The 22,976-nt window shown below is 39.8% G+C and overlaps 18 non-coding genes across 18 annotated transcripts; all 18 read left to right on the forward strand.

Moving 5' to 3' along the window:
* The first annotated feature begins 476 nt into the window (after positions 1 to 476).
* On the forward strand, positions 477 to 548 carry trnaa-ugc (transfer RNA alanine (anticodon UGC)). The gene has a single exon. It is a non-coding gene; the product is annotated as a tRNA-Ala (tRNA).
* Positions 549 to 1,399: 851 nt separating this feature from the next.
* trnaa-ugc (transfer RNA alanine (anticodon UGC)) lies at positions 1,400 to 1,471 on the forward strand. Its single transcript has one exon. It is a non-coding gene; the product is annotated as a tRNA-Ala (tRNA).
* Positions 1,472 to 2,323: 852 nt separating this feature from the next.
* On the forward strand, positions 2,324 to 2,395 carry trnaa-ugc (transfer RNA alanine (anticodon UGC)). The gene has a single exon. It is a non-coding gene; the product is annotated as a tRNA-Ala (tRNA).
* An 851-nt stretch (positions 2,396 to 3,246) lies between these two features.
* Positions 3,247 to 3,318, forward strand: trnaa-ugc (transfer RNA alanine (anticodon UGC)). The gene has a single exon. It is a non-coding gene; the product is annotated as a tRNA-Ala (tRNA).
* Positions 3,319 to 4,169: 851 nt separating this feature from the next.
* On the forward strand, positions 4,170 to 4,241 carry trnaa-ugc (transfer RNA alanine (anticodon UGC)). Its single transcript has one exon. It is a non-coding gene; the product is annotated as a tRNA-Ala (tRNA).
* An 851-nt stretch (positions 4,242 to 5,092) lies between these two features.
* On the forward strand, positions 5,093 to 5,164 carry trnaa-ugc (transfer RNA alanine (anticodon UGC)). Its single transcript has one exon. It is a non-coding gene; the product is annotated as a tRNA-Ala (tRNA).
* An 850-nt stretch (positions 5,165 to 6,014) lies between these two features.
* On the forward strand, positions 6,015 to 6,086 carry trnaa-ugc (transfer RNA alanine (anticodon UGC)). Its single transcript has one exon. It is a non-coding gene; the product is annotated as a tRNA-Ala (tRNA).
* An 850-nt stretch (positions 6,087 to 6,936) lies between these two features.
* trnaa-ugc (transfer RNA alanine (anticodon UGC)) lies at positions 6,937 to 7,008 on the forward strand. The gene has a single exon. It is a non-coding gene; the product is annotated as a tRNA-Ala (tRNA).
* Positions 7,009 to 7,860: 852 nt separating this feature from the next.
* trnaa-ugc (transfer RNA alanine (anticodon UGC)) lies at positions 7,861 to 7,932 on the forward strand. The gene has a single exon. It is a non-coding gene; the product is annotated as a tRNA-Ala (tRNA).
* An 851-nt stretch (positions 7,933 to 8,783) lies between these two features.
* Positions 8,784 to 8,855, forward strand: trnaa-ugc (transfer RNA alanine (anticodon UGC)). The gene has a single exon. It is a non-coding gene; the product is annotated as a tRNA-Ala (tRNA).
* An 852-nt stretch (positions 8,856 to 9,707) lies between these two features.
* On the forward strand, positions 9,708 to 9,779 carry trnaa-ugc (transfer RNA alanine (anticodon UGC)). The gene has a single exon. It is a non-coding gene; the product is annotated as a tRNA-Ala (tRNA).
* An 850-nt stretch (positions 9,780 to 10,629) lies between these two features.
* trnaa-ugc (transfer RNA alanine (anticodon UGC)) lies at positions 10,630 to 10,701 on the forward strand. Its single transcript has one exon. It is a non-coding gene; the product is annotated as a tRNA-Ala (tRNA).
* A 3,397-nt stretch (positions 10,702 to 14,098) lies between these two features.
* On the forward strand, positions 14,099 to 14,170 carry trnaa-ugc (transfer RNA alanine (anticodon UGC)). Its single transcript has one exon. It is a non-coding gene; the product is annotated as a tRNA-Ala (tRNA).
* Positions 14,171 to 15,021: 851 nt separating this feature from the next.
* trnaa-ugc (transfer RNA alanine (anticodon UGC)) lies at positions 15,022 to 15,093 on the forward strand. Its single transcript has one exon. It is a non-coding gene; the product is annotated as a tRNA-Ala (tRNA).
* A 1,774-nt stretch (positions 15,094 to 16,867) lies between these two features.
* Positions 16,868 to 16,939, forward strand: trnaa-ugc (transfer RNA alanine (anticodon UGC)). Its single transcript has one exon. It is a non-coding gene; the product is annotated as a tRNA-Ala (tRNA).
* Positions 16,940 to 17,789: 850 nt separating this feature from the next.
* On the forward strand, positions 17,790 to 17,861 carry trnaa-ugc (transfer RNA alanine (anticodon UGC)). The gene has a single exon. It is a non-coding gene; the product is annotated as a tRNA-Ala (tRNA).
* A 3,397-nt stretch (positions 17,862 to 21,258) lies between these two features.
* trnaa-ugc (transfer RNA alanine (anticodon UGC)) lies at positions 21,259 to 21,330 on the forward strand. The gene has a single exon. It is a non-coding gene; the product is annotated as a tRNA-Ala (tRNA).
* An 850-nt stretch (positions 21,331 to 22,180) lies between these two features.
* On the forward strand, positions 22,181 to 22,252 carry trnaa-ugc (transfer RNA alanine (anticodon UGC)). Its single transcript has one exon. It is a non-coding gene; the product is annotated as a tRNA-Ala (tRNA).
* Positions 22,253 to 22,976: the final 724 nt, after the last annotated feature.

Here is a 22,976-nt window from a genome sequence, read left to right on the forward strand (position 1 = left end):
GATTAACCTGAATAAGGGCCAGACTAGTTACCATCATTTTCTCACATTGCAATTGAAAGTTTTTTCTATTGTCTCTTTTTGGTCCATTTAGATTGTTAATGTAGATTGTATAGAATTATTTATTTTTATGTTATGGTTAAAAATGTTAATGTTTTACTGTGACTTGTCGTAGGCTCCTAAGTGGACCATAAGGTTAAAAACCAAACCAAATTAAGAAAACTAAACTGAAAAACAAAAAAATACAATTAAAAACTAAGTTGCTCCGCCAGAGTGTCTCTTTTGGGTCACTTTTGCTGGTCCCTAGCCCGGATTTGTTTGTTCCATGTGTAACTCTGTGTTGTTGTTTGTGTTGCACTGCTTTGCTTTATCTTGGCCAGGTCGCAGTGGTGTATGAGAACTTGTCCTTAACTGGCTTACCTGGTTAAACAAAAGTGACATTTAAAAAAAAAAAGCAACATTTTTTTCTTCTGCAGAAAGGGGATGTAGCTCAGTGGTAGAGCGCATGCTTTGCATGTATGAGGTCCTGGGTTCAATCCCCAGCTTCTCCATGTTTTTTTGCAAAGACCCAACTTCTACTTTCCAGAATGTTGAAATTCTAAGCAGGAAACAGAGATGTGCAAAATCATTTGGTCTTGTAATCTGAAGAATATGCGTTCAATCCCTGTTAGTACATTTATAGAACAGAAGTGGCATGGTTGCCAACTTTTATGGCATCATTTTCAAAAACTGAAGTTCATGTTTTCGTTCCCTGTCCGTACCTGTTTCAAGAATTGCTGCTATGATTTCATTGTAGTTTCAATGGAGTGGTGTATATAAAAGTACATTGTATTAATAGTTCACCCCTCCGCTTCCAGACTGTATATCAATGTGGGAAGCCGCCGCTAGCTGATCCCGCCCTGGCTTACATTTTTTTTTTTTAAACACGATTAACCTGAATAAGGGCCAGACTAGTTACCATCATTTTCTCACATTGCAATTGAAAGTTTTTTCTATTGTCTCTTTTTGGTCCATTTAGATTGTTAATGTAGATTGTATAGAATTATTTATTTTTATGTTATGGTTAAAAATGTTAATGTTTTACTGTGACTTGTCGTAGGCTCCTAAGTGGACCATAAGGTTAAAAACCAAACCAAATTAAGAAAACTAAACTGAAAAACAAAAAAATACAATTAAAAACTAAGTTGCTCCGCCAGAGTGTCTCTTTTGGGTCACTTTTGCTGGTCCCTAGCCCGGATTTGTTTGTTCCATGTGTAACTCTGTGTTGTTGTTTGTGTTGCACTGCTTTGCTTTATCTTGGCCAGGTCGCAGTGGTGTATGAGAACTTGTCCTTAACTGGCTTACCTGGTTAAATAAAGGTGACATTTTAAAAAATAAGCAACATTTTTTTCTTTTGCAGAAAGGGGATGTAGCTCAGTGGTAGAGCGCATGCTTTGCATGTATGAGGTCCTGGGTTCAATCCCCAGCTTCTCCATGTTTTTTTGCAAAGACCCAACTTCTACTTTCCAGAATGTTGAAATTCTAAGCAGGAAACAGAGATGTGCAAAATCATTTGGTCTTGTAATCTGAAGAATATGCGTTCAATCCCTGTTAGTACATTTATAGAACAGAAGTGGCATGGTTGCCAACTTTTATGGCATCATTTTCAAAAACTGAAGTTCATGTTTTCGATCCCTGTCCGTACCTGTTTCAAGAATTGCTGCTATGATTTCATTGTAGTTTCAATGGAGTGGTGTATATAAAAGTACATTGTATTAATAGTTCACCCCTCCGCTTCCAGACTGTATATCAATGTGGGAAGCCGCCGCTAGCTGATCCCGCCCTGGCTTACATTTTTTTTTTTTAAACACGATTAACCTGAATAAGGGCCAGACTAGTTACCATCATTTTCTCACATTGCAATTGAAAGTTTTTTCTATTGTCTCTTTTTGGTCCATTTAGATTGTTAATGTAGATTGTATAGAATTATTTATTTTTATGTTATGGTTAAAAATGTTAATGTTTTACTGTGACTTGTCGTAGGCTCCTAAGTGGACCATAAGGTTAAAAACCAAACCAAATTAAGAAAACTAAACTGAAAAACAAAAAAATACAATTAAAAACTAAGTTGCTCCGCCAGAGTGTCTCTTTTGGGTCACTTTTGCTGGTCCCTAGCCCGGATTTGTTTGTTCCATGTGTAACTCTGTGTTGTTGTTTGTGTTGCACTGCTTTGCTTTATCTTGGCCAGGTCGCAGTGGTGTATGAGAACTTGTCCTTAACTGGCTTACCTGGTTAAATAAAAGTGACATTTAAAAAAAAAAAGCAACATTTTTTTCTTTTGCAGAAAGGGGATGTAGCTCAGTGGTAGAGTGCATGCTTTGCATGTATGAGGTCCTGGGTTCAATCCCCAGCTTCTCCATGTTTTTTTGCAAAGACCCAACTTCTACTTTCCAGAATGTTGAAATTCTAAGCAGGAAACAGAGATGTGCAAAATCATTTGGTCTTGTAATCTGAAGAATATGCGTTCAATCCCTGTTAGTACATTTATAGAACAGAAGTGGCATGGTTGCCAACTTTTATGGCATCATTTTCAAAAACTGAAGTTCATGTTTTCGATCCCTGTCCGTATCTGTTTCAAGAATTGCTGCTATCATTTCATTGTAGTTTCAATGGAGTGGTGTATATAAAAGTACATTGTATTAATAGTTCACCCCTCCGCTTCCAGACTGTATATGAATGTGGGAAGCCGCCGCTGGCTGATCCCGCCCTGGCTTACATTTTTTTTTAAAAACACGATTAACCTGAATAAGGGCCAGACTAGTTACCATCATTTTCTCACATTGCAATTAAAAGTTTTTTCTATTGTCTCTTTTTGGTCCATTTAGATTGTTAATGTAGATTGTATAGAATTATTTATTTTTATGTTATGGTTAAAAATGTTAATGTTTTACTGTGACTTGTCGTAGGCTCCTAAGTGGACCATAAGGTTAAAAACCAAACCAAATTAAGAAAACTAAACTGAAAAACAAAAAAATACAATTAAAAACTAAGTTGCTCCGCCAGAGTGTCTCTTTTGGGTCACTTTTGCTGGTCCCTAGCCCGGATTTGTTTGTTCCATGTGTAACTCTGTGTTGTTGTTTGTGTTGCACTGCTTTGCTTTATCTTGGCCAGGTCGCAGTGGTGTATGAGAACTTGTCCTTAACTGGCTTACCTGGTTAAATAAAAGTGACATTTAAAAAAAAAAAGCAACATTTTTTTATTTTGCAGAAAGGGGATGTAGCTCAGTGGTAGAGCGCATGCTTTGCATGTATGAGGTCCTGGGTTCAATCCCCAGCTTCTCCATGTTTTTTTGCAAAGACCCAACTTCTACTTTCCAGAATGTTGAAATTCTAAGCAGGAAACAGAGATGTGCAAAATCATTTGGTCTTGTAATCTGAAGAATATGCGTTCAATCCCTGTTAGTACATTTATAGAACAGAAGTGGCATGGTTGCCAACTTTTATGGCATCATTTTCAAAAACTGAAGTTCATGTTTTCGATCCCTGTCCGTATCTGTTTCAAGAATTGCTGCGATCATTTCATTGTAGTTTCAATGGAGTGGTGTATATAAAAGTACATTGTATTAATAGTTCACCCCTCCGCTTCCAGACTGTATATGAATGTGGGAAGCCGCCGCTGGCTGATCCCGCCCTGGCTTACATTTTTTTTTTAAAACACGATTAACCTGAATAAGGGCCAGACTAGTTACCATCATTTTCTCACATTGCAATTGAAAGTTTTTTCTATTGTCTCTTTTTGGTCCATTTAGATTGTTAATGTAGATTGTATAGAATTATTTATTTTTATGTTATGGTTAAAAATGTTAATGTTTTACTGTGACTTGTCGTAGGCTCCTAAGTGGACCATAAGGTTAAAAACCAAACCAAATTAAGAAAACTAAACTGAAAAACAAAAAAATACAATTAAAAACTAAGTTGCTCCGCCAGAGTGTCTCTTTTGGGTCACTTTTGCTGGTCCCTAGCCCGGATTTGTTTGTTCCATGTGTAACTCTGTGTTGTTGTTTGTGTTGCACTGCTTTGCTTTATCTTGGCCAGGTCGCAGTGGTGTATGAGAACTTGTCCTTAACTGGCTTACCTGGTTAAATAAAAGTGACAATTAAAAAAAAAAAGCAAATTTTTTTTCTTTTGCAGGAAGGGGATGTAGCTCAGTGGTAGAGCGCATGCTTTGCATGTATGAGGTCCTGGGTTCAATCCCCAGCTTCTCCATGTTTTTTTGCAAAGACCCAACTTCTACTTTCCAGAATGTTGAAATTCTAAGCAGGAAACAGAGATGTGCAAAATCATTTGGTCTTGTAATCTGAAGAATATGCGTTCAATCCCTGTTAGTACATTTATAGAACAGAAGTGGCATGGTTGCCAACTTTTATGGCATCATTTTCAAAAACTGAAGTTCATGTTTTCGATCCCTGTCCGTATCTGTTTCAAGAATTGCTGCTATCATTTCATTGTAGTTTCAATGGAGTGGTGTATATAAAAGTACATTGTATTAATAGTTCACCCCTCCGCTTCCAGACTGTATATGAATGTGGGAAGCCGCCGCTGGCTGATCCCGCCCTGGCTTAAATTTTTTTTTTAAAACACGATTAACCTGAATAAGGGCCAGACTAGTTACCATCATTTTCTCACATTGCAATTGAAAGTTTTTTCTATTGTCTCTTTTTGGTCCATTTAGATTGTTAATGTAGATTGTATAGAATTATTTATTTTTATGTTATGGTTAAAAATGTTAATGTTTTACTGTGACTTGTCGTAGGCTCCTAAGTGGACCATAAGGTTAAAAACCAAACCAAATTAAGAAAACTAAACTGAAAAACAAAAAAATACAATTAAAAACTAAGTTGCTCCGCCAGAGTGTCTCTTTTGGGTCACTTTTGCTGGTCCCTAGCCCAGATTTGTTTGTTCCATGTGTAACTCTGTGTTGTTGTTTGTGTTGCACTGCTTTGCTTTATCTTGGCCAGGTCGCAGTGGTGTATGAGAACTTGTCCTTAACTGGCTTACCTGGTTAAATAAAAGTGACAATTAAAAAAAAAAAGCAAAATTTTTTTCTTTTGCAGGAAGGGGATGTAGCTCAGTGGTAGAGCGCATGCTTTGCATGTATGAGGTCCTGGGTTCAATCCCCAGCTTCTCCATGTTTTTTTGCAAAGACCCAACTTCTACTTTCCAGAATGTTGAAATTCTAAGCAGGAAACAGAGATGTGCAAAATCATTTGGTCTTGTAATCTGAAGAATATGCGTTCAATCCCTGTTAGTACATTTATAGAACAGAAGTGGCATGGTTGCCAACTTTTATGGCATCATTTTCAAAAACTGAAGTTCATGTTTTCGATCCCTGTCCATATCTGTTTCAAGAATTGCTGCTATCATTTCATTGTAGTTTCAATGGAGTGGTGTATATAAAAGTACATTGTATTAATAGTTCACCCCTCCGCTTCCAGACTGTATATGAATGTGGGAAGCCGCCGCTGGCTGATCCCGCCCTGGCTTACATTTTTTTTTTTAAACACGATTAACCTGAATAAGGGCCAGACTAGTTACCATCATTTTCTCACATTGCAATTGAAAGTTTTTTCTATTGTCTCTTTTTGGTCCATTTAGATTGTTAATGTAGATTGTATAGAATGATTTATTTTTATGTTATGGTTAAAAATGTTAATGTTTTACTGTGACTTGTCGTAGGCTCCTAAGTGGACCATAAGGTTAAAAACCAAACCAAATTAAGAAAACTAAACTGAAAAACAAAAAAATACAATTAAAAACTAAGTTGCTCCGCCAGAGTGTCTCTTTTGGGTCACTTTTGCTGGTCCCTAGCCCGGATTTGTTTGTTCCATGTGTAACTCTGTGTTGTTGTTTGTGTTGCACTGCTTTGCTTTATCTTGGCCAGGTCGCAGTGGTGTATGAGAACTTGTCCTTAACTGGCTTACCTGGTTAAATAAAGGTGACATTTAAAAAAATAAGCAACATATTTTTCTTTTGCAGAAAGGGGATGTAGCTCAGTGGTAGAGTGCATGCTTTGCATGTATGAGGTCCTGGGTTCAATCCCCAGCTTCTCCATGTTTCTTTGCAAAGACCCAACTTCTACTTTCCAGAATGTTGAAATTCTAAGCAGGAAACAGAGATGTGCAAAATCATTTGGTCTTGTAATCTGAAGAATATGCGTTCAATCCCTGTTAGTACATTTATAGAACAGAAGTGGCATGGTTGCCAACTTTTATGGCATCGTTTTCAAAAACTGAAGTTCATGTTTTCGATCCCTGTCCGTATCTGTTTCAAGAATTGCTGCTATCATTTCATTGTAGTTTCAATGGAGTGGTGTATATAAAAGTACATTGTATTAATAGTTCACCCCTCCGCTTCCAGACTGTATATGAATGTGGGAAGCCGCCGCTGGCTGATCCCGCCCTGGCTTACATTTTTTTTTTTAAACACGATTAACCTGAATAAGGGCCAGACTAGTTACCATCATTTTCTCACATTGCAATTGAAAGTTTTTTCTATTGTCTCTTTTTGGTCCATTTAGATTGTTAATGTAGATTGTATAGAATTATTTATTTTTATGTTATGGTTAAAAATGTTAATGTTTTACTGTGACTTGTCGTAGGCTCCTAAGTGGACCATAAGGTTAAAAACCAAACCAAATTAAGAAAACTAAACTGAAAAACAAAAAAATACAATTAAAAACTAAGTTGCTCCGCCAGAGTGTCTCTTTTGGGTCACTTTTGCTGGTCCCTAGCCCGGATTTGTTTGTTCCATGTGTAACTCTGTGTTGTTGTTTGTGTTGCACTGCTTTGCTTTATCTTGGCCAGGTCGCAGTGGTGTATGAGAACTTGTCCTTAACTGGCTTACCTGGTTAAATAAAGGTGACATTTTAAAAAATAAGCAACATTTTTTTCTTTTTCAGAAAGGGGATGTAGCTCAGTGGTAGAGCGCATGCTTTGCATGTATGAGGTCCTGGGTTCAATCCCCAGCTTCTCCATGTTTTTTTGCAAAGACCCAACTTCTACTTTCCAGAATGTTGAAATTCTAAGCAGGAAACAGAGATGTGCAAAATCATTTGGTCTTGTAATCTGAAGAATATGCGTTCAATCCCTGTTAGTACATTTATAGAACAGAAGTGGCATGGTTGCCAACTTTTATGGCATCATTTTCAAAAACTGAAGTTCATGTTTTCGTTCCCTGTCCGTACCTGTTTCAAGAATTGCTGCTATGATTTCATTGTAGTTTCAATGGAGTGGTGTATATAAAAGTACATTGTATTAATAGTTCACCCCTCCGCTTCCAGACTGTATATCAATGTGGGAAGCCGCCGCTAGCTGATCCCGCCCTGGCTTACATTTTTTTTTTTAAAACACGATTAACCTGAATAAGGGCCAGACTAGTTACCATCATTTTCTCACATTGCAATTGAAAGTTTTTTCTATTGTCTCTTTTTGGTCCATTTAGATTGTTAATGTAGATTGTATAGAATTATTTATTTTTATGTTATGGTTAAAAATGTTAATGTTTTACTGTGACTTGTCGTAGGCTCCTAAGTGGACCATAAGGTTAAAAACCAAACCAAATTAAGAAAACTAAACTGAAAAACAAAAAAATACAATTAAAAACTAAGTTGCTCCGCCAGAGTGTCTCTTTTGGGTCACTTTTGCTGGTCCCTAGCCCGGATTTGTTTGTTCCATGTGTAACTCTGTGTTGTTGTTTGTGTTGCACTGCTTTGCTTTATCTTGGCCAGGTCGCAGTGGTGTATGAGAACTTGTCCTTAACTGGCTTACCTGGTTAAATAAAAGTGACATTTAAAAAAAAAAAGCAACATTTTTTTCTTTTGCAGAAAGGGGATGTAGCTCAGTGGTAGAGCGCATGCTTTGCATGTATGAGGTCCTGGGTTCAATCCCCAGCTTCTCCATGTTTTTTTGCAAAGACCCAACTTCTACTTTCCAGAATGTTGAAATTCTAAGCAGGAAACAGAGATGTGCAAAATCATTTGGTCTTGTAATCTGAAGAATATGCGTTCAATCCCTGTTAGTACATTTATAGAACAGAAGTGGCATGGTTGCCAACTTTTATGGCATCATTTTCAAAAACTGAAGTTCATGTTTTCGATCCCTGTCCGTATCTGTTTCAAGAATTGCTGCTATCATTTCATTGTAGTTTCAATGGAGTGGTGTATATAAAAGTACATTGTATTAATAGTTCACCCCTCCGCTTCCAGACTGTATATGAATGTGGGAAGCCGCCGCTGGCTGATCCCGCCCTGGCTTACATTTTTTTTTAAAAACACGATTAACCTGAATAAGGGCCAGACTAGTTACCATCATTTTCTCACATTGCAATTGAAAGTTTTTTCTATTGTCTCTTTTTGGTCCATTTAGATTGTTAATGTAGATTGTATAGAATGATTTATTTTTATGTTATGGTTAAAAATGTTAATGTTTTACTGTGACTTGTCGTAGGCTCCTAAGTGGACCATAAGGTTAAAAACCAAACCAAATTAAGAAAACTAAACTGAAAAACAAAAAAATACAATTAAAAACTAAGTTGCTCCGCCAGAGTGTCTCTTTTGGGTCACTTTTGCTGGTCCCTAGCCCGGATTTGTTTGTTCCATGTGTAACTCTGTGTTGTTGTTTGTGTTGCACTGCTTTGCTTTATCTTGGCCAGGTCGCAGTGGTGTATGAGAACTTGTCCTTAACTGGCTTACCTGGTTAAATAAAAGTGACATTTAAAAAAAAAAAGCAACATTTTTTTCTTTTGCAGAAAGGGGATGTAGCTCAGTGGTAGAGCGCATGCTTTGCATGTATGAGGTCCTGGGTTCAATCCGCAGCTTCTCCATGTTTTTTTGCAAAGACCCAACTTCTACTTTCCAGAATGTTGAAATTCTAAGCAGGAAACAGAGATGTGCAAAATCATTTGGTCTTGTAATCTGAAGAATATGCGTTCAATCCCTGTTAGTACATTTATAGAACAGAAGTGGCATGGTTGCCAACTTTTATGGCATCATTTTCAAAAACTGAAGTTCATGTTTTCGATCCCTGTCCGTATCTGTTTCAAGAATTGCTGCTATCATTTCATTGTAGTTTCAATGGAGTGGTGTATATAAAAGTACATTGTATTAATAGTTCACCCCTCCGCTTCCAGACTGTATATCAATGTGGGAAGCCGCCGCTAGCTGATCCCGCCCTGGCTTACATTTTTTTTTTTAAAACACGATTAACCTGAATAAGGGCCAGACTAGTTACCATCATTTTCTCACATTGCAATTAAAAGTTTTTTCTATTGTCTCTTTTTGGTCCATTTAGATTGTTAATGTAGATTGTATAGAATTATTTATTTTTATGTTATGGTTAAAAATGTTAATGTTTTACTGTGACTTGTCGTAGGCTCCTAAGTGGACCATAAGGTTAAAAACCAAACCAAATTAAGAAAACTAAACTGAAAAACAAAAAAATACAATTAAAAACTAAGTTGCTCCGCCAGAGTGTCTCTTTTGGGTCACTTTTGCTGGTCCCTAGCCCGGATTTGTTTGTTCCATGTGTAACTCTGTGTTGTTGTTTGTGTTGCACTGCTTTGCTTTATCTTGGCCAGGTCGCAGTGGTGTATGAGAACTTGTCCTTAACTGGCTTACCTGGTTAAATAAAAGTGACATTTAAAAAAAAAAAGCAACATTTTTTTCTTTTGCAGAAAGGGGATGTAGCTCAGTGGTAGAGCGCATGCTTTGCATGTATGAGGTCCTGGGTTCAATCCACAGCTTCTCCATGTTTTTTTGCAAAGACCCAACTTCTACTTTCCAGAATGTTGAAATTCTAAGCAGGAAACAGAGATGTGCAAAATCATTTGGTCTTGTAATCTGAAGAATATGCGTTCAATCCCTCATAGTACATTTATAGAACAGAAGTGGCATGGTTGCCAACTTTTATGGCATCATTTTCAAAAACTGAAGTTCATGTTTTCGATCCCTGTCCGTATCTGTTTCAAGAATTGCTGCTATCATTTCATTGTAGTTTCAATGGAGTGGTGTATATAAAAGTACATTGTATTAATAGTTCACCCCTCCGCTTCCAGACTGTATATGAATGTGGGAAGCCGCCGCTGGCTGATCCCGCCCTGGCTTACATTTTTTTTTAAAAACACGATTAACCTGAATAAGGGCCAGACTAGTTACCATCATTTTCTCACATTGCAATTGAAAGTTTTTTCTATTGTCTCTTTTTGGTCCATTTAGATTGTTAATGTAGATTGAATAGAATTATTTATTTTTATGTTATGGTTAAAAATGTTAATGTTTTACTGTGACTTGTCGTAGGCTCCTAAGTGGACCATAAGGTTAAAAACCAAACCAAATTAAGAAAACTAAACTGAAAAACAAAAAAATACAATTAAAAACTAAGTTGCTCCGCCAGAGTGTCTCTTTTGGGTCACTTTTGCTGGTCCCTAGCCCGGATTTGTTTGTTCCATGTGTAACTCTGTGTTGTTGTTTGTGTTGCACTGCTTTGCTTTATCTTGGCCAGGTCGCAGTGGTGTATGAGAACTTGTCCTTAACTGGCTTACCTGGTTAAATAAAGGTGACATTTAAAAAAATAAGCAACATTTTTTTCTTTTGCAGAAAGGGGATGTAGCTCAGTGGTAGAGTGCATGCTTTGCATGTATGAGGTCCTGGGTTCAATCCCCAGCTTCTCCATGTTTTTTTGCAAAGACCCAACTTCTACTTTCCAGAATGTTGAAATTCTAAGCAGGAAACAGAGATGTGCAAAATCATTTGGTCTTGTAATCTGAAGAATATGCGTTCAATCCCTGTTAGTACATTTATAGAACAGAAGTGGCATGGTTGCCAACTTTTATGGCATAATTTTCAAAAACTGAAGTTCATGTTTTCGATCCCTGTCCGTATCTGTTTCAAGAATTGCTGCTATCATTTCATTGTAGTTTCAATGGCCCGCCCCCCTTTCGGAAAAGCTGACCACGACTCCATTTTGTTGATCCCTGCCTACAGACAGAAACTAAAACAAGAGGCTCCCACGCTGAGGTCTGTCCAACGCTGGTCCGACCAAGCTGACTCCACACTCCAAGACTGCTTCCACCACGTGGACTGGGACATGTTTCGTATTGCGTCAGACAACAACATTGACGAATACGCTGATTCGGTGTGTGAGTTCATTAGAACGTGCGTTGAAGATGTCGTTCCCATAGCAACGATTAAAACATTCCCTAACCAGAAACCGTGGATTGATGGCAGCATTCGCGTGAAACTGAAAGCGCGAACCACTGCTTTTAATCAGGGGAAGGTGTCTGGTAACATGACCGAATACAAACAGTGCAGCTATTCCCTCCGCAAGGCTATCAAACAAGCTAAGCGTCAGTACAGAGACAAAGTAGAATCTCAATTCAACGGCTCAGACACAAGAGGCATGTGGCAGGGTCTACAGTCAATCACGGACTACAGGAAGAAATCCAGCCCAGTCACGGACCAGGATGTCCTGCTCCCAGGCAGACTAAACAACTTTTTTGCCCGCTTTGAGGACAATACAGTGCCACTGACACGGCCGGCAACGAAAACATGCGGTCTCTCCTTCACTGCAGCCGAGGTGAGTAAGACATTTAAACGTGTTAACCCTCGCAAGGCTGCAGGCCCAGACGGCATCCCCAGCCGCGCCCTCAGAGCATGCGCAGACCAGCTGGCCGGTGTGTTTACGGACATATTCAATCAATCCCTATACCAGTCTGCTGTTCCCACATGCTTCAAGAGGGCCACCATTGTTCCTGTTCCCAAGAAAGCTAAGGTAACTGAGCTAAACGACTACCGCCCCGTAGCACTCACTTCCGTCATCATGAAGTGCTTTGAGAGACTAGTCAAGGACCATATCACCTCCACCCTACCTGACACCCTAGACCCACTCCAATTTGCTTACCGCCCAAATAGGTCCACAGACGATGCAATCTCAACCACACTGCACACCGCCCTAACCCATCTGGACAAGAGGAATACCTATGTGAGAATGCTGTTCATTGACTACAGCTCGGCATTCAACACCATAGTACCCTCCAAGCTCGTCATCAAGCTCGAGACCCTGGGTCTCGACCCCGCCCTGTGCAACTGGGTACTGGACTTCCTGACGGGCCGCCCCCAGGTGGTGAGGGTAGGCAACAACATCTCCTCCCCGCTGATCCTCAACACTGGGGCCCCACAAGGGTGCGTTCTGAGCCCTCTCCTGTACTCCCTGTTCACCCACGACTGCGTGGCCACGCACGCCTCCAACTCAATCATCAAGTTTGCGGACGACACAACAGTGGTAGGCTTGATTACCAACAACGACGAGACGGCCTACAGGGAGGAGGTGAGGGCCCTCGGAGTGTGGTGTCAGGAAAATAACCTCACACTCAACGTCAACAAAACTAAGGAGATGATTGTGGACTTCAGGAAACAGCAGAGGGAACACCCCCCTATCCACATCGATGGAACAGTAGTGGAGAGGGTAGCAAGTTTTAAGTTCCTCGGCATACACATCACAGACAAACTGAATTGGTCCACACAGACAGCATTGTGAAGAAGGCGCAGCAGCGCCTCTTCAACCTCAGGAGGCTGAAGAAATTTGGCTTGTCACCAAAAGCACTCACAAACTTCTACAGATGCACAATCGAGAGCATCCTGGCGGGCTGTATCACCGCCTGGTACGGCAACTGCTCCGCCCTCAACCGTAAGGCTCTCCAGAGGGTGGTGAGGTCTGCACAACGCATCACCGGGGGCAAACTACCTGCCCTCCAGGACACCTACACCACCCGATGTCACAGGAAGGCCATAAAGATCATCAAGGACATCAACCACCCGAGCCACTGCCTGTTCACCCCGCTATCATCCAGAAGGCGAGGTCAGTACAGGTGCATCAAAGCTAGGACCGAGAGACTGAAAAACAGCTTCTATCTCAAGGCCATCAGACTGTTAAACAGCCACCACTAACATTGAGTGGCTGCTGCCAACACACTGACACTGACTCAACTCCAGCCACTTTAATAATGGGAATTGATGGGAAATGATGTAAATATATCACTAGCCACTTTAAACAATGCTACCTTATATAATGTTACTTACCCTACATTATTCATCTCATATGCATACGTATATACTGTACTCTATATCATCGACTGTATCCTTATGTAATACATGTATCACTAGCCACTTTAAACTATGCCACTTTGTTTACATACTCATCTCATTTGTACATACTGTACTCGATACCATCTACTGTATCTTGCCTATGCTGCTCTGTACCATCACTCATTCATATATCCTTATGTACATATTCTTTATCCCCTTACACTGTGTACAAGACAGTAGTTTTGGAATTGTTAGTTAGATTACTTGTTGGTTATTACTGCATTGTCGGAACTAGAAGCACAAGCATTTCGCTACACTCGCATTAACATCTGCTAACCATGTGTATGTGACAAATAAAATTTGATTTGATTTGATTTGATTTGATTTGGAGTGGTGTATATAAAAGTACATTGTATTAATAGTTCACCCCTCCGCTTCCAGACTGTATATGAATGTGGGAAGCCGCCGCTGGCTGATCCCGCCCTGGCTTACATTTTTTTTTTAAAACACGATTAACCTGAATAAGGGCCAGACTAGTTACCATCATTTTCTCACATTGCAATTGAAAGTTTTTTCTATTGTCTCTTTTTGGTCCATTTAGATTGTTAATGTAGATTGTATAGAATTATTTATTTTTATGTTATGGTTAAAAATGTTAATGTTTTACTGTGACTTGTCGTAGGCTCCTAAGTGGACCATAAGGTTAAAAACCAAACCAAATTAAGAAAACTAAACTGAAAAACAAAAAAATACAATTAAAAACTAAGTTGCTCCGCCAGAGTGTCTCTTTTGGGTCACTTTTGCTGGTCCCTAGCCCGGATTTGTTTGTTCCATGTGTAACTCTGTGTTGTTGTTTGTGTTGCACTGCCTTGCTTTATCTTGGCCAGGTCGCAGTGGTGTATGAGAACTTGTCCTTAACTGGCTTACCTGGTTAAATAAAGGTGACATTTTAAAAAATAAGCAACATTTTTTTCTTTTGCAGAAAGGGGATGTAGCTCAGTGGTAGAGCGCATGCTTTGCATGTATGAGGTCCTGGGTTCAATCCCCAGCTTCTCCATGTTTTTTTGCAAAGACCCAACTTCTACTTTCCAGAATGTTGAAATTCTAAGCAGGAAACAGAGATGTGCAAAATCATTTGGTCTTGTAATCTGAAGAATATGCGTTCAATCCCTGTTAGTACATTTATAGAACAGAAGTGGCATGGTTGCCAACTTTTATGGCATCATTTTCAAAAACTGAAGTTCATGTTTTCGATCCCTGTCCGTATCTGTTTCAAGAATTGCTGCTATCATTTCATTGTAGTTTCAATGGAGTGGTGTATATAAAAGTACATTGTATTAATAGTTCACCCCTCCGCTTCCAGACTGTATATGAATGTGGGAAGCCGCCGCTGGCTGATCCCGCCCTGGCTTACATTTTTTTTTAAAAACACGATTAACCTGAATAAGGGCCAGACTAGTTACCATCATTTTCTCACATTGCAATTGAAAGTTTTTTCTATTGTCTCTTTTTGGTCCATTTAGATTGTTAATGTAGATTGTATAGAATTATTTATTTTTATGTTATGGTTAAACATTTTAATGTTTTACTGTGACTTGTCGTAGGCTCCTAAGTGGACCATAAGGTTAAAAACCAAACCAAATTAAGAAAACTAAACTGAAAAACAAAAAAATACAATTAAAAACTAAGTTGCTCCGCCAGAGTGTCTCTTTTGGGTCACTTTTGCTGGTCCCTAGCCCGGATTTGTTTGTTCCATGTGTAACTCTGTGTTGTTGTTTGTGTTGCACTGCTTTGCTTTATCTTGGCCAGGTCGCAGTGGTGTATGAGAACTTGTCCTTAACTGGCTTACCTGGTTAAATAAAAGTGACATTTAAAAAAAAAAAGCAACATTTTTTTCTTTTGCAGAAAGGGGATGTAGCTCAGTGGTAGAGCGCATGCTTTGCATGTATGAGGTCCTGGGTTCAATCCCCAGCTTCTCCATGTTTTTTTGCAAAGACCCAACTTCTACTTTCCAGAATGTTGAAATTCTAAGCAGGAAACAGAGATGTGCAAAATCATTTGGTCTTGTAATCTGAAGAATATGCGTTCAATCCCTGTTAGTACATTTATAGAACAGAAGTGGCATGGTTGCCAACTTTTATGGCATCATTTTCAAAAACTGAAGTTCATGTTTTCGATCCCTGTCCGTATCTGTTTCAAGAATTGCTGCTATCATTTCATTGTAGTTTCAATGGAGTGGTGTATATAAAAGTACATTGTATTAATAGTTCACCCCTCCGCTTCCAGACTGTATATGAATGTGGGAAGCCGCCGCTGGCTGATCCCGCCCTGGCTTACATTTTTTTTTAAAAACACGATTAACCTGAATAAGGGCCAGACTAGTTACCATCATTTTCTCACATTGCAATTGAAAGTTTTTTCTATTGTCTCTTTTTGGTCCATTTAGATTGTTAATGTAGATTGTATAGAATGATTTATTTTTATGTTATGGTTAAAAATGTTAATGTTTTACTGTGACTTGTCGTAGGCTCCTAAGTGGACCATAAGGTTAAAAACCAAACCAAATTAAGAAAACTAAACTGAAAAACAAAAAAATACAATTAAAAACTAAGTTGCTCCGCCAGAGTGTCTCTTTTGGGTCACTTTTGCTGGTCCCTAGCCCGGATTTGTTTGTTCCATGTGTAACTCTGTGTTGTTGTTTGTGTTGCACTGCTTTGCTTTATCTTGGCCAGGTCGCAGTGGTGTATGAGAACTTGTCCTTAACTGGCTTACCTGGTTAAATAAAGGTGACATTTAAAAAAATAAGCAACATATTTTTCTTTTGCAGAAAGGGGATGTAGCTCAGTGGTAGAGTGCATGCTTTGCATGTATGAGGTCCTGGGTTCAATCCGCAGCTTCTCCATGTTTTTTTGCAAAGACCCAACTTCTACTTTCCAGAATGTTGAAATTCTAAGCAGGAAACAGAGATGTGCAAAATCATTTGGTCTTGTAATCTGAAGAATATGCGTTCAATCCCTGTTAGTACATTTATAGAACAGAAGTGGCATGGTTGCCAACTTTTATGGCATCATTTTCAAAAACTGAAGTTCATGTTTTCGATCCCTGTCCGTATCTGTTTCAAGAATTGCTGCTATCATTTCATTGTAGTTTCAATGGAGTGGTGTATATAAAAGTACATTGTATTAATAGTTCACCCCTCCGCTTCCAGACTGTATATCAATGTGGGAAGCCGCCGCTAGCTGATCCCGCCCTGGCTTACATTTTTTTTTTTAAAACACGATTAACCTGAATAAGGGCCAGACTAGTTACCATCATTTTCTCACATTGCAATTAAAAGTTTTTTCTATTGTCTCTTTTTGGTCCATTTAGATTGTTAATGTAGATTGTATAGAATTATTTATTTTTATGTTATGGTTAAAAATGTTAATGTTTTACTGTGACTTGTCGTAGGCTCCTAAGTGGACCATAAGGTTAAAAACCAAACCAAATTAAGAAAACTAAACTGAAAAACAAAAAAATACAATTAAAAACTAAGTTGCTCCGCCAGAGTGTCTCTTTTGGGTCACTTTTGCTGGTCCCTAGCCCGGATTTGTTTGTTCCATGTGTAACTCTGTGTTGTTGTTTGTGTTGCACTGCTTTGCTTTATCTTGGCCAGGTCGCAGTGGTGTATGAGAACTTGTCCTTAACTGGCTTACCTGGTTAAATAAAAGTGACATTTAAAAAAAAAAAGCAACATTTTTTTCTTTTGCAGAAAGGGGATGTAGCTCAGTGGTAGAGCGCATGCTTTGCATGTATGAGGTCCTGGGTTCAATCCCCAGCTTCTCCATGTTTTTTTGCAAAGACCCAACTTCTACTTTCCAGAATGTTGAAATTCTAAGCAGGAAACAGAGATGTGCAAAATCATTTGGTCTTGTAATCTGAAGAATATGCGTTCAATCCCTCATAGTACATTTATAGAACAGAAGTGGCATGGTTGCCAACTTTTATGGCATCATTTTCAAAAACTGAAGTTCATGTTTTCGATCCCTGTCCGTATCTGTTTCAAGAATTGCTGCTATCATTTCATTGTAGTTTCAATGGAGTGGTGTATATAAAAGTACATTGTATTAATAGTTCACCCCTCCGCTTCCAGACTGTATATGAATGTGGGAAGCCGCCGCTGGCTGATCCCGCCCTGGCTTACATTTTTTTTTAAAAACACGATTAACCTGAATAAGGGCCAGACTAGTTACCATCATTTTCTCACATTGCAATTGAAAGTTTTTTATATTGTCTCTTTTTGGTCCATTTAGATTGTTAATGTAGATTGAATAGAATTATTTATTTTTATGTTATGGTTAAAAATGTTAATGTTTTACTGTGACTTGTCGTAGGCTCCTAAGTGGACCATAAGGTTAAAAACCAAACCAAATTAAGAAAACTAAACTGAAAAACAAAAAAATACAATTAAAAACTAAGTTGCTCCGCCAGAGTGTCTCTTTTGGGTCACTTTTGCTGGTCCCTAGCCCGGATTTGTTTGTTCCATGTGTAACTCTGTGTTGTTGTTTGTGTTGCACTGCTTTGCTTTATCTTGGCCAGGTCGCAGTGGTGTATGAGAACTTGTCCTTAACTGGCTTACCTGGTTAAATAAAGGTGACATTTAAAAAAATAAGCAACATTTTTTTCTTTTGCAGAAAGGGGATGTAGCTCAGTGGTAGAGTGCATGCTTTGCATGTATGAGGTCCTGGGTTCAATCCCCAGCTTCTCCATGTTTTTTTGCAAAGACCCAACTTCTACTTTCCAGAATGTTGAAATTCTAAGCAGGAAACAGAGATGTGCAAAATCATTTGGTCTTGTAATCTGAAGAATATGCGTTCAATCCCTGTTAGTACATTTATAGAACAGAAGTGGCATGGTTGCCAACTTTTATGGCATAATTTTCAAAAACTGAAGTTCATGTTTTCGATCCCTGTCCGTATCTGTTTCAAGAATTGCTGCTATCATTTCATTGTAGTTTCAATGGCCCGCCCCCCTTTCGGAAAAGCTGACCACGACTCCATTTTGTTGATCCCTGCCTACAGACAGAAACTAAAACAAGAGGCTCCCACGCTGAGGTCTGTCCAACGCTGGTCCGACCAAGCTGACTCCACACTCCAAGACTGCTTCCACCACGTGGACTGGGACATGTTTCGTATTGCGTCAGACAACAACATTGACGAATACGCTGATTCGGTGTGTGAGTTCATTAGAACGTGCGTTGAAGATGTCGTTCCCATAGCAACGATTAAAACATTCCCTAACCAGAAACCGTGGATTGATGGCAGCATTCGCGTGAAACTGAAAGCGCGAACCACTGCTTTTAATCAGGGGAAGGTGTCTGGTAACATGACCGAATACAAACAGTGCAGCTATTCCCTCCGCAAGGCTATCAAACAAGCTAAGCGTCAGTACAGAGACAAAGTAGAATCTCAATTCAACGGCTCAGACACAAGAGGCATGTGGCAGGGTCTACAGTCAATCACGGACTACAGGAAGAAATCCAGCCCAGTCACGGACCAGGATGTCCTGCTCCCAGGCAGACTAAACAACTTTTTTGCCCGCTTTGAGGACAATACAGTGCCACTGACACGGCCGGCAACGAAAACATGCGGTCTCTCCTTCACTGCAGCCGAGGTGAGTAAGACATTTAAACGTGTTAACCCTCGCAAGGCTGCAGGCCCAGACGGCATCCCCAGCCGCGCCCTCAGAGCATGCGCAGACCAGCTGGCCGGTGTGTTTACGGACATATTCAATCAATCCCTATACCAGTCTGCTGTTCCCACATGCTTCAAGAGGGCCACCATTGTTCCTGTTCCCAAGAAAGCTAAGGTAACTGAGCTAAACGACTACCGCCCCGTAGCACTCACTTCCGTCATCATGAAGTGCTTTGAGAGACTAGTCAAGGACCATATCACCTCCACCCTACCTGACACCCTAGACCCACTCCAATTTGCTTACCGCCCAAATAGGTCCACAGACGATGCAATCTCAACCACACTGCACACCGCCCTAACCCATCTGGACAAGAGGAATACCTATGTGAGAATGCTGTTCATTGACTACAGCTCGGCATTCAACACCATAGTACCCTCCAAGCTCGTCATCAAGCTCGAGACCCTGGGTCTCGACCCCGCCCTGTGCAACTGGGTACTGGACTTCCTGACGGGCCGCCCCCAGGTGGTGAGGGTAGGCAACAACATCTCCTCCCCGCTGATCCTCAACACTGGGGCCCCACAAGGGTGCGTTCTGAGCCCTCTCCTGTACTCCCTGTTCACCCACGACTGCGTGGCCACGCACGCCTCCAACTCAATCATCAAGTTTGCGGACGACACAACAGTGGTAGGCTTGATTACCAACAACGACGAGACGGCCTACAGGGAGGAGGTGAGGGCCCTCGGAGTGTGGTGTCAGGAAAATAACCTCACACTCAACGTCAACAAAACTAAGGAGATGATTGTGGACTTCAGGAAACAGCAGAGGGAACACCCCCCTATCCACATCGATGGAACAGTAGTGGAGAGGGTAGCAAGTTTTAAGTTCCTCGGCATACACATCACAGACAAACTGAATTGGTCCACACAGACAGCATTGTGAAGAAGGCGCAGCAGCGCCTCTTCAACCTCAGGAGGCTGAAGAAATTTGGCTTGTCACCAAAAGCACTCACAAACTTCTACAGATGCACAATCGAGAGCATCCTGGCGGGCTGTATCACCGCCTGGTACGGCAACTGCTCCGCCCTCAACCGTAAGGCTCTCCAGAGGGTGGTGAGGTCTGCACAACGCATCACCGGGGGCAAACTACCTGCCCTCCAGGACACCTACACCACCCGATGTCACAGGAAGGCCATAAAGATCATCAAGGACATCAACCACCCGAGCCACTGCCTGTTCACCCCGCTATCATCCAGAAGGCGAGGTCAGTACAGGTGCATCAAAGCTAGGACCGAGAGACTGAAAAACAGCTTCTATCTCAAGGCCATCAGACTGTTAAACAGCCACCACTAACATTGAGTGGCTGCTGCCAACACACTGACACTGACTCAACTCCAGCCACTTTAATAATGGGAATTGATGGGAAATGATGTAAATATATCACTAGCCACTTTAAACAATGCTACCTTATATAATGTTACTTACCCTACATTATTCATCTCATATGCATACGTATATACTGTACTCTATATCATCGACTGTATCCTTATGTAATACATGTATCACTAGCCACTTTAAACTATGCCACTTTGTTTACATACTCATCTCATTTGTACATACTGTACTCGATACCATCTACTGTATCTTGCCTATGCTGCTCTGTACCATCACTCATTCATATATCCTTATGTACATATTCTTTATCCCCTTACACTGTGTACAAGACAGTAGTTTTGGAATTGTTAGTTAGATTACTTGTTGGTTATTACTGCATTGTCGGAACTAGAAGCACAAGCATTTCGCTACACTCGCATTAACATCTGCTAACCATGTGTATGTGACAAATAAAATTTGATTTGATTTGATTTGATTTGATTTGGAGTGGTGTATATAAAAGTACATTGTATTAATAGTTCACCCCTCCGCTTCCAGACTGTATATGAATGTGGGAAGCCGCCGCTGGCTGATCCCGCCCTGGCTTACATTTTTTTTTTAAAACACGATTAACCTGAATAAGGGCCAGACTAGTTACCATCATTTTCTCACATTGCAATTGAAAGTTTTTTCTATTGTCTCTTTTTGGTCCATTTAGATTGTTAATGTAGATTGTATAGAATTATTTATTTTTATGTTATGGTTAAAAATGTTAATGTTTTACTGTGACTTGTCGTAGGCTCCTAAGTGGACCATAAGGTTAAAAACCAAACCAAATTAAGAAAACTAAACTGAAAAACAAAAAAATACAATTAAAAACTAAGTTGCTCCGCCAGAGTGTCTCTTTTGGGTCACTTTTGCTGGTCCCTAGCCCGGATTTGTTTGTTCCATGTGTAACTCTGTGTTGTTGTTTGTGTTGCACTGCCTTGCTTTATCTTGGCCAGGTCGCAGTGGTGTATGAGAACTTGTCCTTAACTGGCTTACCTGGTTAAATAAAGGTGACATTTTAAAAAATAAGCAACAATTTTTTCTTTTGCAGAAAGGGGATGTAGCTCAGTGGTAGAGCGCATGCTTTGCATGTATGAGGTCCTGGGTTCAATCCCCAGCTTCTCCATGTTTTTTTGCAAAGACCCAACTTCTACTTTCCAGAATGTTGAAATTCTAAGCAGGAAACAGAGATGTGCAAAATCATTTGGTCTTGTAATCTGAAGAATATGCGTTCAATCCCTGTTAGTACATTTATAGAACAGAAGTGGCATGGTTGCCAACTTTTATGGCATCATTTTCAAAAACTGAAGTTCATGTTTTCGATCCCTGTCCGTATCTGTTTCAAGAATTGCTGCTATCATTTCATTGTAGTTTCAATGGAGTGGTGTATATAAAAGTACATTGTATTAATAGTTCACCCCTCCGCTTCCAGACTGTATATGAATGTGGGAAGCCGCCGCTGGCTGATCCCGCCCTGGCTTACATTTTTTTTTTAAAACACGATTAACCTGAATAAGGGCCAGACTAGTTACCATCATTTTCTCACATTGCAATTGAAAGTTTTTTCTATTGTCTCTTTTTGGTCCATTTAGATTGTTAATGTAGATTGTATAGAATTATTTATTTTTATGTTATGGTTAAAAATGTTAATGTTTTACTGTGACTTGTCGTAGGCTCCTAAGTGGACCATAAGGTTAAAAACCAAACCAAATTAAGAAAACTAAACTGAAAAACAAAAAAATACAATTAAAAACTAAGTTGCTCCGCCAGAGTGTCTCTTTTGGGTCACTTTTGCTGGTCCCTAGCCCGGATTTGTTTGTTCCATGTGTAACTCTGTGTTGTTGTTTGTGTTGCACTGCTTTGCTTTATCTTGGCCAGGTCGCAGTGGTGTATGAGAACTTGTCCTTAACTGGCTTACCTGGTTAAATAAAGGTGACATTTTAAAAAATAAGCAACATTTTTTTCTTTTGCAGAAAGGGGATATAGCTCAGTGGTAGAGCGCATGCTTTGCATGTATGAGGTCCTGGGTTCAATCCCCAGCTTCTCCATGTTTTTTTGCAAAGACCCAACTTCTACTTTCCAGAATGTTGAAATTCTAAGCAGGAAACAGAGATGTGCAAAATCATTTGGTCTTGTAATCTGAAGAATATGCGTTCAATCCCTGTTAGTACATTTATAGAACAGAAGTGGCATGGTTGCCAACTTTTATGGCATCATTTTCAAAAACTGAAGTTCATGTTTTCGATCCCTGTCCGTACCTGTTTCAAGAATTGCTGCTATCATTTCATTGTAGTTTCAATGGAGTGGTGTATATAAAAAGAACATTGTATTAATAGTTCACCCCTCCGCTTCCAGACTGTATATGAATGTGGGAAGCCGCCGCTGGCTGATCCCGCCCTGGCTTACATTTTTTTTTTAAAACACGATTAACCTGAATAAGGGCCAGACTAGTTACCATCATTTTCTCACATTGCAATTGAAAGTTTTTTCTATTGTCTCTTTTTGGTCCATTTAGATTGTTAATGTAGATTGTATAGAATTATTTATTTTTATGTTATGGTTAAACATTTTAATGTTTTACTGTGACTTGTCGTAGGCTCCTAAGTGGACCATAAGGTTAAAAACCAAACCAAATTAAGAAAACTAAACTGAAAAACAAAAAAATACAATTAAAAACTAAGTTGCTCCGCCAGAGTGTCTCTTTTGGGTCACTTTTGCTGGTCCCTAGCCCGGATTTGTTTGTTCCATGTGTAACTCTGTGTTGTTGTTTGT

The sequence above is a fragment of the Oncorhynchus mykiss genome, chromosome 15 (genome assembly GCF_057628025.1).
Source record: "Oncorhynchus mykiss isolate SJ-2025 chromosome 15, ASM5762802v1, whole genome shotgun sequence".
Classification (NCBI taxonomy): domain Eukaryota; kingdom Metazoa; phylum Chordata; class Actinopteri; order Salmoniformes; family Salmonidae; genus Oncorhynchus; species Oncorhynchus mykiss.